Source organism: Cibotium barometz, chromosome 22 (genome assembly GCF_041138505.1).
Source record: "Cibotium barometz isolate CiBa-2024 chromosome 22, ASM4113850v1, whole genome shotgun sequence".
In the NCBI taxonomy this organism is placed as follows: Eukaryota; Viridiplantae; Streptophyta; class Polypodiopsida; order Cyatheales; family Cibotiaceae; genus Cibotium; species Cibotium barometz.
The window spans coordinates 8,745,131-8,760,476 of record NC_141067.1 but is presented as its reverse complement, the minus strand read 5'-3'; positions in this window follow the sequence as shown (position 1 = coordinate 8,760,476).

Genomic DNA, 15,346 nt, shown 5'->3' with positions numbered 1-15,346 from the left:
ACGTTAGGTAAATCATGTGTTGAAGCACGAGTTTGGAACGACGTTTGAAGTCATCATTGATGCCAATGGATTTGCTATTGGTGAAATCCTAATGCAAGAAGGACACTCCATAAAATATGAATCCTAAAAGTTGAGGCCATATAAGAGGAATTATGATATAATTTAGAGTTTTTTGCAATAGTGCATGCCTTAAAACTTTGAAAACACTATCTTCTTGGGCATAAGTTCACTTTGGTAACTAATAACAAAGGCTTAAAGTGGATCTTCACTTAAAATGATCTTAATATGAGGCAAAGAAGATGGATGCAAACTCTTCAAGAATTTGGTTTTGAGATCAAATATTGGTTAGAGAAAGAAAATGTGGTCACGAATGCACTTAGTAGAAAATCGTCCTTTCTTTGCATAAGTTCACTTTGGTAACTAACAAGGGCTTAAAGTGAATCTTCACTTAAAATGATCTTAATATGAGGCAAAGAAGATGGATGCAAACTCTTCAAGAATTTGGTTTTGAGATCAAATATAGGTTAGAGAAAGAAAATGTGGTCTTGCGAATGCACTTAGTAGAAAATCCTCCTTGCTTGCATAACCATGATTTCAAATCCCTTACCCACCAAGACCAAGGAGAGAATTGGATCAAATAAATTCTTCACCCCTTTCATTACCTTATTTAAGTAGGAAAGAAAAATGACCTAAGAAATGAAGAAAATTCTAAGGTACATATTAGAGGATGATTGCTTATACTTCAACAAACGGTTGTGTATTCCTTAAGGAAGAGTAGGATTCTAAATGAGGTTCATGACAGCCTTATAGCCCCGAGGTGGTCACTTTTCAAGAATGTATGATATTACGTGAGTTAACCGATGGCATATTTTTAAATCATGCAATATACAGTATATACAAGGGGTATATTTATGGGTATACAAGGGGTATATTTATGGGTATCTTTTGTTGTATTTATACATATGGGGTGTCAAACATATGGGAGGATACATGTATATATACATTAGACTCTTTTATAAAAAAGAGTTTGTATATAATAGGGGGTCCTTCAAAAACTTAAAAATGTAAAAAGGGGGTTTTATATAAGGGGCTAAACGCACATGATATGGACACCTCTGCAAGACTATCTGTCCCAAGCTTATAGCAGGACAACCCCAATATGTGAAAATCTTCATGGTTGTAAAGACAATTTTCTTTAGCCTAGACTTAAGAAGCATGTATTACAGCATGCTTGCCAATGCTTAATTTGTTATTAAGAAAAGTTTCTTTTGGCCCAAACTTAAGAAGGATGTATTACAGCATGCTTGCCAATGCTTAGTCTGTTATAAAGAAAAGTTTCTTTTGGCCCAAACTTGAGAAGGATGTATTACAGCATGTTCGCCAATGCTTAGTCCGCTCTGTAAAGGAAAGTTTCTTTTGGCCCAAACTTAAAAAGGATGTATTATAACATGTTTGCTAATGCTCAATCTACCAAAAGATCAAGGCCAAAAGAGTAAAGATGCTAGGAGAGTTGCATCCCTTAGATATTCTCTGCAGATGAAATGGGAATACATGAGCATGGATTTTGTCACAAGACTATTTTCAGTGAATACAAGGTTGGTGGATCGTCTAACAAAGGTTGCTCATGTAATCCCAGTGAAAAAGACTTGTATAGCCTTAGATGTTACTAAAGTCTTTTTGAGAGAGATATTCACACTCCATGGGTTACTTAGAAGGATTTGAGTGTGATAGCTCAATACTAAGTTTACATCTTAATTCTTTAAAGATGTGGGAACATTTATGATCTTAGTATTTCTTATCACTTAAAAACTGATGGCCAGACAGAAAGGGTAAACCAAGTGATTGAGGATATCCTTTGAGCATTCTCTAGATGAAAATCCCTAAAATGGATGAACTGTCTACATCTTGTAGAGTTTGCTTATAATGTCTCTAATCATTTGAAGCATCAAGAGATGAGTCCATGATTTAAGGCACTATATGGACAAGATTGCCTAACACCATTAAATTGGTCGATCCACTGATTAGAGTGAAAGTGTCAAAGTAGATGCTGCATGAGATGGATCACCAAATGCAATCTATAAAGAAGGACATTAAAGCTACCCAAGATAGGTAAAAACAATATGCAGATCTAAAGAGATCTATCAAGGAGTTTATAAAGGTGACATGATCTGCCTTCATGTAGTACGGCCCAAGATAAGTTCTCTCTCCTTGAAAAATACAAGAAGTTGTCACCTAGATATTGTGGACAATATGTAATTACATGGAGAGTCAAAATCAAACATATGAACTTTTACTTCCCCTATATTTGAGAATCCAAAATGTTTTCCATGTTGAAGGGGTATTTCCTAGATCCTAGTCTTTGCTTTTCCAACATAGGGACAAGTACAATTGAAACTAGAAGTAATTTTGGATATCAGAGAAAAGCCTCTTAGAAGCAAGATTTTGAAGGAGTATTAGTCAAGTTGAATTTTTTCTCAATTGAAGAAGATGCCACTTGGGAAAAAGAGGAAGAATTAAAGAAGGACTATCTCTAGTTCGCGAGATGAGGACATCTCGAATCTATAAGTGGGGGAGAATGTGATATCCCTCTTGCTGTAATTTAACTGTGGTGTATTATTTCCTTGAGATGCACATTCTAGTGAGAGAATATAGATTTAATAAGAGATCATGTGCATTTAATGAGAAACTTAAACGTCTGAGAAAAATAAAATTTACATCAATTGGCCAAGCTGGTATGTGCATAGATTTATTTGGGCCTTCCCATGTGCACATGCATAAATTAGAGTTAGAAAGAAAAAAAAATGATAGTAGAGAATGTTGTGAAATAATAAATGATTTATTCTGAGAAAATTAAGTGAATAAAAATAATCTTTATATAAATAAAAATTAAGCATATGCCTAGGTGTAATAGCTTTAGCCTTGGAAAATTGTAAATAGGAAATTGCACATTTATTGGTCTAAGGTTAAATGGGTAAAGTGAAAACCTTAGGTTTGAATTTTAAGGTGTAAAGTCTAAGGTTGAAATTTAGAGTCAAAAAATAATAAATAAAGGGGTAAGATTGGGAACTAATAGAAAACTCAAGTCGTAATTGAAAGACGAAGTTAACTTGATGTAAGGGTTAGATGCATGTAGAGTTATTGAATGCATGAAAAATGAGAGGCTGTATGAAGATTAAGATTGAGTTACATGGATATTGGTGGGCTACATGGATGAGTCATGTGAGAGTGTATTACTAGTTCTAAGCCATCATTTTCATGTATAAAAAGGCCCCTCCACCATTGAAAAAACACAAAGTTTTCTATCTTGATAGGGAGTACATTCTACACAAATTTCAACACCTAGACTAGGTTTGTATAACCTCATAGCATAGGATACTTGCTTGATACTTCAAATCACCTTAAAGACTACGTATTGGAGTTTATGGCTACACATTTGGAGGCTCAATAGTAGTAGGTGTTTATTTTTGAAGAGGTGGAAGCATCAACAATTCACAAGTTAGCACTCTCCCAAGCTAGGTTAACAAGGTGCAACATGTATCAATTATACATTTTTCTTATCTATTTTCACATATGAATGGTTTTAATCTTCTTTTCTATTGGTTCAATTAATTGAATAAATTATTCTTTATAAAATTTGAATAAATTATTCTTTGTAAACTTAAGGCACCCTAGATAGGACTAGAACCATCGTAGCTCATTTTTTTTAAAAGGCTTGTAGAGTTCAATTATATCACTTAGACCTTTTTTCCCAAAGGATCAAGCCTTGTAAATTCTAGGGCATCTTGTTGATTTTTGGGATTCAATTAAATCTCTACACAAGACCAAAAATAGAGAATCCAAAAGTCAAGAATTATTGAATAGAGCTTAGAAAAATGAAAGTTAGTAACCTTAGGTTATTTTGTAAATTTACGAATATTTCCTTGCACTTAGTTTAATTTGAAATATGGAGAGGCTAAGACTAATTGACCCAATCCTAGGAAATTAATCAATGGCTTAGATTTGAATTAGCCCTCAAATTAAAAGAGAGAGAAGGACTAATTGACCCAACCCTAGGAAATTAATCAATGGCTTAGATTTGAATTAGCCCTCAAATTAAAAGAGAAGGACTAGTATACATGCTCAAATTATCCTGGAAGTCTTTTTTTGGAATGCTTAGAAAGGTTTATTAAATTCAAGAATAAAGCCTTAGGATGACCTTAGATTAGCGGAATTTTAATTAACAAGTTAAAATGAAAATTGTACTAATTTTAGTGAGAGAATCTCATAGAGTTACTCTTTAAGTGTATAGATGTGCACATGACTACCCATGAGAATATTTCCTTGCTCAGTTTATGAAGAGGGAATTAGACATTTTTGATCCATGTGAATCTACTTTATATCTAGTAAACCCCACCAACTTCACATTTTCTCTCTCTAGAAAATAATAAAAGAAAGATGGCTAAAGCCTAGGATACACACACACACATGTGTGTGTGCGTGTGCGTGTGCGTGTGTGTGTGTGTACACACACAACACACACACACACACACATATGTATGTATATATACATACATACATATATGTATGTATGTATGTCATTCGGGGCATCTCCTGATAAGACGTTGTGAATTGGATGATCAGCCCTTACATGCATTCCTCTATTGGGAGCACTTTGAAGGGTGGTGACTCAAACTCTAGAAAGTTAAAAGGATTTGTTTTCTTTCTTACTTCGTACTCCTTCCAATAATGCATGCGCTTGTGCAATGGCAATTTGTGCAATGGCATGTACATCGAGTTGATTCATTGTTTCCACTTTGGCTAGTCCTTCATCTTTGCACTGTTGAAAGCTCTATCATTGGTAAGTCTTGTTTGGTGTTGTTGGTTAATTGGCGCAGCACAATACACATGGCCTAATGATTACAAAGATAATTAAGTTGCCACTTTGGCTGGTCTACAGGACCTTTCCTTCAACTACAGGCTTTCAACAAATTTTACAATTGCTTTAAATAAATTAACTACAAGTTAATACATAAACCTTAGTAGAAGAATTGAACGAAAAACTTAAATGGAAAAATATTTATCAACACAAGACAAAAGCATTGGGTCCAATATGCCCCCCCCATATGTGAGACTCACGGTCTCACACATGAGTATTTTGATGATTTATTAAGGTATAAAGTAATTTGATACAATCAAATACATCTTCTCATTAGAGGAGAAAAGAGAACATGGAAAGAAAAGAGAGCTTCATCCAAGGAACTTGTAATTCTTACAAACCATGTTTAATCTCTCTCTCTCTCTCTCTCACACACACACTCATGAAATAATTAAACCATTTAAGGAAAACAGTAAGAGAAACTGATACTCCTTGTGGACATTTGCATGTTCTCAGCCTGTCCTGGCTTCCTGTGTGTAGGTATAGGCATGCAACTTGTAGCCCTTGAAACTCTCTGGTTTTTTGCCATAATATAGTCGAGTTGGTACTTAAATTTACAGGAATAGGCCTGGTCTACAACTCATCTTAAGTTGTTTTGATAACTTTGGCCATATGCAAAATATTGCGATAGTAGCATAATCCTTGTCTCACAAATGACAGCATGGCCCGCGAGGTAAACTCAAAGGTCCGAACATGGCTCAGAGGCTAATCAAGCATGGCTCAGAGGTTCTCATGGACTTAGAACACTTCAGATAGACTCAAAGGTTTAGTGACCAAACATGGCTCAGAGGCTCATCAAGCATGGCTCAGAGGTTCGGGTGAACATGGAATGCCATGACCGACTCAGAGGCCAAGAAATAGTGGGAGAGTGAATTTAAAATTCATAACCGCTTTAATATGTTTCTGCAAAATAACACAAGCAATATAGTCCAAATATTAATAGGTTAGTCCATAACCCACACCTTTGATTTTCTTTTTTTCAAACATGTGAAAAGATTTTGTTCTTGGTCTATAGCTCTGATACCACTATTATAACTTGGAGCACGAGGCTCCATAATTCAAGAAAATAGAAACGTCTTTCATAACATGGATGAGTCATGTGAGAGTGTATTACTAGTTCTAAGCCATCATTTTCATGTATAAAAAGGCCCCCTCCACCATTGAAAAAACAAAAAGTTTTCTAGCTTGATAGGGAGTACAATCTACACAAATTTCAACACCTAGACTAGGTTTGTATAACCGCATAGCATACGATATTTGCTTGATACTTCAAATCACCTCAAAGACTATGTATTGGAGTTACACATTTGGAGGCTCAATAGTAGTAGGTGTTTATTTTTGAAGAGGTGGAAGCATCAACAATTCACAAATTAGCACTCTCCCAAGCTAGGTTAACAAGGTGCAACATGTATCAATTATGCATTTTTCTTATCTATTTTCACATATGAATGGTTTTAATCTTCTTTTCTATTGGGTCAATTAATTGAATAAATTATTATTTATAAAATTTGAATAAATTATTATTTGTAAAATTAAGGCAATGTACCCTAGATAGAGGCTAGAACCACCGTAGCTCATTTTTTTATAAGGCTTGTAGAGTTTAATTTTATCACTTGGACCTTTTTTCCCAAAGGATCAAGCCTTGTAAATTTTAGTGCATCTTGTTGATTTTTGGGTTTCAATTAAATCTCTACATAAGACCAAAAATAGAGAATCCAAAAGTCAAGAATAATTGAATAGAGCTTAGAAAAATGAAAGTCAGTAACCTTAGGTTATTTTGTAAATTTATGAATATTTCCTTGCACTTAGTTTAATTTGAAATATGGATAGGCTAAGACTAATTGACCCAACCCTAGGAAATTAATCAATGGCTTAGATTTGAATTAGCCCTCAAATTAAAAGAGAGAGAAGGACTAGTATACATGCTCAAATTATCCTGGAAGTCTTTTTTTGGAATGCTTAGAAAGGTTTATTAAATTCAAGAATAAAGCCTTAGGATGACCTTAGATTAGTGGAATTTTAATTAACAAGTTAAAATGAAAATTGTGTTAATTTTAGTGAGAGAAGCTCATAGAGTTACTCTTTAAGTGTATAGATGTGCAAATGACTACCCATGAGAATATTTCCTTGTTGCTCAATTTATGAAGAGGGAATTAGACATTTTTGATCCATGTGAATCTACTTTATATCTAGTAAACCCCACCAACTTCACATTTTCTCTCTCTAGAAAATAATAAAAGAAAGATGGCTGAAGCCTAGGATACACACACACACACACACACACACACACACACACACACACACACACACACACACATATGTATGTATATATACATACATACACATATGTATGTATATATACATCATACATATATGTATGTATGTATGCCATTCGGGGCATCTCCTGATAAGACGTTGTGAATTGGATGATCAGCCCTTACATGCATTCCTCTATTGGGAGAACTTTGAAGGGTGGTGACTCAAACTCTAGAAAGTTAATTGTGCAATGGCATGTACATTGTGTTGATTCATTGTTGCCACTTTGGCTAGTCCTTCATCTTTGCACTGTTGAAAGCTCTATCATTGGCGTTGTTGGTTAATTGGCGTAGCACAATACACATGGCCTAATGATTACAAAGGTAATTAAGTTGCCACTTTGGCTGGTCCTTGTTTACAGACCTTTCCTCCAACTACAGGCTTTCAACAAATTTTACAATTGCTTTAAATAAATTAACTACAAGTTAATACATAAACCTTAGTAGAAGAATTGAACGAAAAACTTAAATGGAAAAATATTTATCAACACAAGACAAAAAGCATTGGGTCCAATATACCCCCCCATATGTGAGACTCGTGGTCTCACACATTCAATTGTGGTGACAAATAGAACAAGGATCATTGGAAGGTTTGTAAGGCCAAGAAGATGACCCTAAGCATGATTCTCACTGAACTTTGCCATGAAGACATTAACGAGGATGGGAATGAGTATGAGGAGTACTTTGAAAATGCCAACAATGAAGTTGAGGATGTAGAGAAGGATGGTGAATTTTACTTTAATCCGGGTGGATTAAAGGAGGAAGATGTTGACTATGATGATAGGTTACCAATGCCTATGTGTGCTTATCATGACAAAGACAATATGGCTACTCTATGCAATATCTCAAGTGATGCTTATGCTGGTTGCAAAGGATCCAATACATTAAGGTTAAAGGCATGCATTAATAGAAGGGTGGCACATGTTTTGATTGATATTGGAAGCACACATAGCTTTATCAACACCAAATCCATGTGCAGTCTCAAATTACAGCCCGTAGCTTTATCTTCATAGCATGAGGTTCAAGTGGCTAGTGGGGCAAAGATGGATTGCACAATGGTATGCAAAGATGTGAGGTTGATTCTCTCACAAATGATTACACTTGTAAGGCTGATTTACTTGTATTGGATATGGGTCCCATTAACATTGTTTTGGGATGCGATTAGTTGGCAACTCTTGGGTTGTTTCACATGAATTCACAGTAAGGATAAATGAGTTTTATGCATGGAAACCATGAGGTTACATTGACCGGAACTCAAGTGCCTAGTATCAAGATGATAAATGCCATACAACTCAAGAGAGAGCTAAAGAAGATGGGATGCATATATGTTTTAGAGTTTTGCAAAGAGGAAGGCAATGAACAAAAGGGTGAAGTTATGCATAAAGGTATGAAGGAATTATTGAAGGAGTATGAGGATGTGTTCCAAATGCCAAAGTGCTTACCACCAAAAAGGGGGGTGGATCTGTTAGCAGTCATCTCCTATCTGGATAGTATACACTAGGGCCTTTGTTGTGGGTGTGCCCGCCCATTTGGTGTTTCTCCATTTTTCCCTATTTTTTCTTGTATTTTTCCCTGTTTTCAATGGTCGTGGGATAGTAGATGGTGGTATGGGGCTACTATCAGCCTGTTTTGGGCTGGCCAACCAGCAGCCTAGTGGGCATGGCCCCCACACCTATTGTATTGGGTATGTGTACCGGATCTTGTATATAGAGCAAAGTTTATACAGTTTCTCTCTCTCTTTTGCATTTACTCTTCTCCACATTTTAGCGTTTTCTAGGTTGGTGGTTCTCTCTTGCGTTTGCTCATCTTCATTGTTGGTGTCTTGCTACGTTGTGCTGTCAACAGTTTGTCTCATATCTGTTACGTATTCCAACATGGTATTAGAGCCCCAGGTGGCTTGAAGGTTGGAGACATTGAAGAGCTTGCAGCATTGCTGGTTTTTTGGTGCTGATTGGAGATCTCTTGGGTTGTTCAGGACTTGGAGATCGGGTAGAAGGCGGCCATCACCGTTGGACAACCACCTTGCATATTAGTTGCAACCTCTTCTTTATTTTTTTTCCCATCCACCCTCTCTTCACAAGACCAAAGTAACCCCCTCGAGATGGGCAGACTTGCTTGAGATGGCTGAGAAGCACGTGAAGATCCCTACTCTCCCTACATTCGCGATGGATCGTTAGTTGGACAGGACCAACTATGGCATCTGAAAGGTTATGATGGAGTCTGTATTGGAGTCTTATGACTTGGCTAATTTCATTATTGTTGGTGTTCCACAGCCAGAGTTGGAGGCTTGGGAACAATTGTGGGATGGTGTCAATGCTCATGTGTGTTCTTTCATCTTCCTTAATTTCACACATGTGATTAATCATATAAAACATATGACATTGGCCAGAGGGATTTGGTAGCATTTGGCTTCTCTGTATAATAGGGTATCACCCATGAAGCGGATCTCCTTAGAAGTGTAGATGCGGGTGATGGATCCTGTAAAGTCTTTAACGATGCGGGAGCACATCAACAAGTTGCAAGCTCTTCGGCAGGCGGTTCTTCAGGTTGGGAAGGAGATATCTTCAAAGGACATGGCCATCACTTTGCTGTCTCATCTGACCTCTCATTACTCAGCTTTCTACTTCTCTTTGATCACTAGTGGTGGTAGCACTTGCCACACACTGGTCTAGAAGGGGCCACAGTAACAAGTGCTTCCCTTTGGGAACAAGAGCACGTGTATGGTGATGCCGTCTCCTTATTACAACCCACATGCTTCATGACCGAAATGCAACATTATGGAAGTAGGTCCAAGAGGCTACCAATCAAGTTCAGACGTTGCAAGAGCATCTAACAACAGCAAAAGCAGCCCACAAGGATATTATCCTAAAAAGCTTAAAGATGGCCGAGGAGCAGGAAGCCAGATACTAAGCACTCGAAGACAACAATCTTGTTCTCAGTCAAACCATTGTGCAAAAAATCAAGGAGAATACATATTTGAAAGTGCAGCTGGAACAAGCCAAGGAAGTCACACATAATAAAGAACAAGCAGCTATCCAGGCTCAACACCTACAGGAGCTAAAGCACACCTCCCAAGCCAAGGAAGAAGAGCTACAAGGACAACTACATTCACTATCCTTAACATTGAAGGAAGCAAAACAAAGACTGCTCCAACTCCAACAAGAAAGAAAACAAAGCAACAAAGCAAATGCAAAAAAATAAGAGCACTCAATGAGACTATCAGCATCAATAAGTCCGAAATGCAAAAAATGTTGGCTACACACCAAGAAGCAATAATGCAAATAACACAGCAGCTCAAAGCAAGTCAAAACTTGGCCACAAAAAGACTTCACAAGATAATAGAGGCTCAGGGAATGGAGGCTACAGCACAGCCAGACAAGCACATGAGAGACAGCAATAAGGCATTTTGAGGAGCTGGATGCCGCAAGGATGGTAAGAGAAACCACTATTTTTGACCTTCTCACCACCAAGGATCTGTGCATACAAGAGTTGGAGTGCCAGCTGGCCATCCAGGAATGTAGCCAATGACAAGAACTAACTAACGAGATGTGACTACTCAGGCCCCTCCTCAAACCTTGAGCGAGCCTCGGAGATAGGTTCGTTGCCAGTAACTCCTCGGGCCCGTCCTCAAACCTTGACTCTATTTTTGTCTACACTAACCCTCTCTTTACTTCAATATGATATCAACCTGTCTGATGACCTGAGCTTAGGAGAACTAACACTTATTAAACAAAATATAGAACGTGATGCTGATCCTACCATCATCATGAAATTTTTTCGGGGGAACTTGGTACTAATTGATCCTAAAGATATTTACTTCTATCCCTTACACCCCATTGTGCCTCAACCTTCATAGTTGGTGTCAGGCGCTACAAAACTCCGACATCCTGGACACAACAGCGTTGATAAATTAGACCTGTTTGTTCCAGATGGTATTCTTGAAACACCGACCAACTACGAGGTTGTAGCTTGTAGTTGTCAATGGATCATAAGCCATGGGTGGTTAGAGGTATGTAATACTCACCAAGATTTAAATCTATGTGAGTCCACATTATATCATCCTTTTGGTATTCTCAAACTATATCAAAATATCCCAAACATCTAGAAGCCATGTTAACCACTGTACTTTATAATTTTGATAAAACACATATTGAATATCCTAATATATCTCCAGAGGATATCACTGAGCTACAAGAATTTATGAAGCTACACAAACCCAGCCACCCACCCCCTAGTCCAGGAGAAGGTCAAGAAGAAGCATCCAGTTCATCCCTTAATCCTAATTACCTTGTATATTCAAATGTCGCGAGTAAATTACTTAATCCATATCCAGGTGCTCCGCCTTGAAAAATCTCAAGCCAACTATATATTTTCTACTCTTTTTTCTCAACCCTTAGAATTTCCCACTAACACTCTCGCCCTCGAGGAGTTGCGTGCACCTGACCTGTCTCCACCACGGCCAACTCAAGAGGTTAGTCACACTCTACCACAAGATACAATTGAGCCATTTACTGATGATTCTATTCTTGAGTCCTTGTCTATTGTAGAGTACAAAGGTTTAATAAGAGCCAAGAATACTTTACTCAAGCCAAAGCTCATGTTCAAGGTGGTAATGCAAATAACACCCTTTGAACCTACTCGATTCACATGTCTGGTACAACTTCCCCATATTCATGCCAGCAACATTTACAGATATAGGAGAGCAAAGAAAGAAAATGTTGAATTGGATACATGCATGGCGCCGTATTCTGGACCTGGAAATTGTAGCCAGTGTTCAATTCCTAAAACTGCATATGGTCTTGATAGACCAACTCAAAGAAAGATATGATGGATATGGGCCAAGTGACAAAGGCATGATGTTATATTATCATCACCTAAGATGTCTACCATCGTATATGCATGTCACATTCGAGGATATGGTCGACATTGGGTTCTTGAGATCACACGTTGCATTCAGAAGAACCCTGAAAAAGCATTAGTCGCATTGAAACTTCTATCGTTAACGAGTTTGGCGACTAGGTCTTTCGACCTCGGTAACAGGTTCTGAGGATAGAACCTACATTAGGTATGGGGGGATGTTAATCCCATTTTTGGATTAACAAATATCCTCCTCCATTTGAAACTTCTATCGTCAACGAGTTTGGCGACTAGGTCTTTCGACCTCGATAACAGGTTCTGAGGATAGAACCTACATTAGGTAGGGGGGATGTTAATCCCATTTTTGGATTAACAAATATCCTCCTCCATTTGAGGACATTAATAAGTGTCATGCGAAGGCACTATAAAAGTCATACATTATGAGATATTGGCCACCCAAGGCCTTAGTTAAGTAAGTTTTGGGTGCCCAAGTGTGAATAAGGGCCAATTATATATAAGGAATTTTCTCATATAATGAATGGACACAATCCCCTTTTGTGCTATGAGAGTTCTTGCTTTTGTATTGAGAGAGCATTTTAGCACTTGTGCCTTCTCTATACTTGTATGTTGTATGCTTGTATTGAGGAGTGAGAGAGAGTGATTTCCTTGTGTGGTGGTGTGAGTGACTCTACGGTGACAGTGTGGAAGTGGAGCTTCTCAAGTGAGCTTGGATACCTCAAGGGACACAAGTTCGAAGCATTGATAAGTGCCCTGCGGATGAAAGTTATGTTCTATTGCTCTTTCCAAAGGTGAATGCATTGAGTTCCCTCTTGGAGGTGTGGTAGCCAAATGATCCGACTAGACCTATAAAGATACTCGGTCAGATCAAGGAAGAAACTTGCACTTAGATCATTGGGATCAATGCTTTTTTCCCCATCAAGAGGCACAAATACTTTCTTTTGAGATAGTAACATGTATTATGTACTAATAAGATAGTACTATGGTACTATCTAAAATATACTATAAAGTTACTCATCCATGTATTGCACTATATGTAATGTATTGATGCCTATCAATGTATTACGTATATCTGAACTGTACTAATGAAAAACTATGTATGAATGCCTCATATGTATTATAATGTCTAAATGGTTCCAAGTACTAATAGAGTATAAACATAGTACTAAGCACAATTGCTTGTTGTACTATATCAAAAGTGATATAGTATTATGGACAAATGTCTCATCCATGTCTTGCACTAGCTAAGTTTTGCACTGACATTGTTTTATATAGTGAATACTAATATAGAACCATGTCCTATTATAGTACTATGTACTAACATAGTACTACACACAATTGCGTCACACATGTGTAAATATGTATGGACAAATGTCTTATCCATGTCGTACACTATCTAAGTTTTGCATTGGCATTGTATTATATAGTAAATACTAATATAGAACCATGTACTATTATAGTACTATGTACTAACACAGTACTACACACAATTGAGTCACACATGTGTGAAGATGTATGGACAAATGTCTCATCCATGTATTGCACTATCTAAGTTTTGCACTGGCATTATATTATATACTAAATACTAATATAGAACCATGTACTAATTTAGTACTATGCACTATGTACTATATACTAAAAGAGTTTTATACAGTGTACTAACAGAGTACTACACACAATTGAGTCATATATGTGTAAAGATGTAGTATGTACAGGTAGAAAACTATGTTTAACTACATTCTCCATTTTTGTACTAATGTTTTTACTATAGCTTGTTATGGCTCATGAAGTTGTTCCAATTCTTTTACAAGTTCAAGGTATGAACCAAGTTTCTCTTTGTTTGGTTTCTTAAGGGTCTGCATCCTTTCCTTTTTGGTCTCCTTAGTTTTTGTTTGAGTGTCTCTAGTTTTCTCAGAACCAGCGTGTGTGTCTACTAAATCAGGATCCTCATCAATATCATTTATGTAGACTAGTTCGTCAGGTGTTCTCAAGTTCACTCATTTTCTTTTCTTCTTTTTACCCCCTTTTATGGATTTCTTTCTTCTATGGCCCATCTTCTTTTGGATCCTGCTATTGAAGGAGCCTGGTTTTCTACCACAACATGTGTGTTTTGAGCCATGAGTCTCATTATTGCATTCACATGTGGGTTAGAATTTCTCAAAATTGATCTCTGAGTTTGACCACCCACTCCAATCATGTTGAGAGGTGTGATGGTAGGATCATTCTACTTATTTGCAACCACCACTTTCATTGGGTGCATGTGGCTGCTCAAAGGTAATAATGTGTCAGTCTCATAGGTGCCATAGTTGGTGGTGTGGTGCTTACGATTGAATGAGGCAGTGTACTAGCAATGTCTTGGGTGGGAAAAACTCTAGGATCTAAGAAGGTGAAGCTCATGCTAGTACTCTCTTGAGCCCCTACATGGTCTTGTGGGTTAGAAGATGTGGATTGTGGGTTGGTCCATGGTATCACCGAGTGATACTTCAAAAGAAGGATCCACTGGGCTCACAGGAAGTGTTACCATTTTGCTCATTATGTGCATTCTTGATTTGGATGTCCCGAATTGTGCCATAGGTCTTTTTGGATACTTTCATGTTAAATAATCCTATATATACAATCACAGATACCCTGCAAGCGTTCCTCCTCTATTGTGGCCCCAGATATTGATTGGACAATCCCTTCCCAACTAACACCACAAGCTTGGGGTGTAGCAAAATCCACAAGTGTCTCTGTTGATGCGTCATACTCCCAGTTATTTATGAGAAGACGTTGAATCAAGATTTGTAAGCCTAGCTCTTTCCTCGAGGTATATGCAATGGTATTGCTTGTGTCGAGACCCTAGGGTAGTTCTTGTGCAGTCTTAGCTTAAGACTCATTTTGGGTTAACTGAGCTATTTGGGTTGCTAATCATTGTTGTGCCACTTGCAAAGTCTCTTCTTCCTTTACTCTAGCAACTTGGATTAGTGACTCTACTACCTACACATCTTCTAATGTTCTACCATTAGACATAAGCACTTGTGCGGGGGGTGGTTTGATAGTCATAGTTATAGCAATAGATGCAACAGAAGCTATATGGATAACGACATCAACGTGAACGCTCCTTGCTTGTAACGATGAGAGTACACCAGGTGTCTCTCTGGAGTTTACCTCAACTCCTTCATCATGTGGTCTGTATGTAGTAAGATTTGATTCAAAGGTAGCGGCGATTAAGCCGAACCTCTAAGGTGGCTAGCTATGCTAT